The sequence below is a fragment of the Artibeus jamaicensis genome, unplaced genomic scaffold (genome assembly GCF_021234435.1).
Source record: "Artibeus jamaicensis isolate MK-2021 breed Jamaican fruit bat unplaced genomic scaffold, CSHL_Jam_final scaffold_1283, whole genome shotgun sequence".
In the NCBI taxonomy this organism is placed as follows: domain Eukaryota; kingdom Metazoa; phylum Chordata; class Mammalia; order Chiroptera; family Phyllostomidae; genus Artibeus; species Artibeus jamaicensis.
This window is the reverse complement of record NW_026522028.1, coordinates 8,066,839-8,068,681: the sequence shown is the minus strand read 5'-3', so window position 1 is coordinate 8,068,681 and position 1,843 is coordinate 8,066,839. Positions and strand designations below refer to the sequence as shown.

The 1,843-nt window shown below is 43.7% G+C and overlaps 1 pseudogene; it reads right to left on the bottom strand.

Moving 5' to 3' along the window:
* Window positions 1–251: 251 nt before the first annotated feature.
* LOC119038625 (histone-binding protein RBBP4-like) lies at window positions 252–1,560 on the bottom strand (annotated as a pseudogene).
* Window positions 1,561–1,843: the final 283 nt, after the last annotated feature.

Below are 1,843 nucleotides of genomic sequence, written 5' to 3'. Positions count from 1 at the left end.
TAGCATAAGAAGAAAAATAAAATAACCACACACAATATTCCTCTTTCGATGGCTCCTTTCGATTTTTGTTACTAGAACATTTTGGAAGAAAATTTAAATTTATGTCTGTGACTTTACTGAATCAAGCCTTCCCTGCCCAGCTAATGTTTAGAAAACAACCTAGGTTTGGGCTAACAGCATTGTTGGTGGTACTTACTATAGACAGATAGTGGAACAAAGTCTCTGTCTCCAAGTCACTGTTAAGTCAATCTCTAACTTGAGAAGGAGAAAAAAGGGAAGTTTAAAATCGCAAGAAGCCCAGATGTTTCTAAGACCCTGCCTTTTGGACCCATGCTTCCTTCAGGGTCTTCTTCATCGTTATCAATGTTCTCTGTCATTTGCCACTCTTGCATGGTATTGTCTTCTGATACAGAACAGATCACCCCAGGTTCATTGGGATCCCAGGAAAAACCAGGTATCGTGACAGTGTGGTCACCATGAATGAACAACAACTCCAGTGGACCATCTTCTGCATCTTCTGGGAATTGTCCCTCTCTAATTTTACTTAAATTTCAGACAATCAGTCTATGATCAGTACCACTGGAAGCCAAAATAGTCTTGTTGTGAGGTGACCACTGAACCTGGAATATTTTGTCCTTATGTGACTCAAAGAATGCAGCTTAAGTTTCAGATTTCTCAGATCCCACAAGACAACATCTTATCAGCTGACCCTGTGGCAAGAATGAAGTCACCATAGGGATCAAAAGAAAGGGAGTTCACTTCAGCAGTGTGAGCATTGACTGCGTGGCTTGGTTTGGAAGTGTCATTGGAATGAGTATCTCAGATCATAAGTTTCCCATCATCAGCAACTGACCCAAACAGAGACTCATGGAAAAGATGCCAGGAGATACCTACTACTGCCATACGCACTGTGAAGATCATTTTCACAGCCACAACTTTTACTTTGGACCAGTACTGATGTCCCACAGAAAAATAGCATGGTCCTCTGAAGCACTGAGTGCCCATTGAGATTTGGGCTCCATGAAAGCCGATAGTCTACCTTCTGATGTCCACAAAGATGCAAGACTGGACTGCACTCTCCACAGGGGCCTGGTGTAGAAGGACGTTTTGTGTAGTCCAAAACAAGAACATCAGTAGATGGAGTCTTTGTTGCAATGATGCCAGGGTTCTGTGGCACACAATGTGCCCTGTTTCCTTCTCCTTCATGGTTGGTCTTAATTTCTCTTGTAATTTTTTTACTGAAAGCCAATTTCTGCAAATTCCCCTTTCTCGCTATTGTAGTGTGAAGCAGCAAGCTGAGCATCATCTTTAGGGAGCCGCACACTGGCTATCACAAGGTGGTTTAGTTCATCCGACACCTGTGTCCCCAGGGCAAGTCTACGAATGCTGAAATTTTTCCCTTCTGGTCTGGTTACATCTGGAAGCCACTGCAGTCAGGCTGGGCCACACCAGAGCATGGGTCATCACCAGATTGGAAAGAAAAGGGGTGTTCTTTTTCTATATTTTGTACTCTTTGTTGATCACATGTTCTTTTACTGTATCATCAAAAGGCTGCTGCCTTGTCAGCCATGGTGGGCAGGCAGGCCAGAGGTATCCCAGGTTGAGTGAGTGTTGTGGGAAGGGTAGGAGCGTTGGGCACGAAGGGTGGGCACTTTACGCATGGCCTCCATTGTTTCCTGCTGCCCTTCTTTTCTGTAGACTGTATCTGCTTCATTATTTGGGGACTAAGTAAGGTTTTAAAAACAAGGTATTTTAAATGTGCCCAACCAGGTACTTCTTTTTTTGCCATGGGGAAAAAAAAATCTCTCTCTCTCTTGCATTCCCGCGTGAGTGAATGCACTCA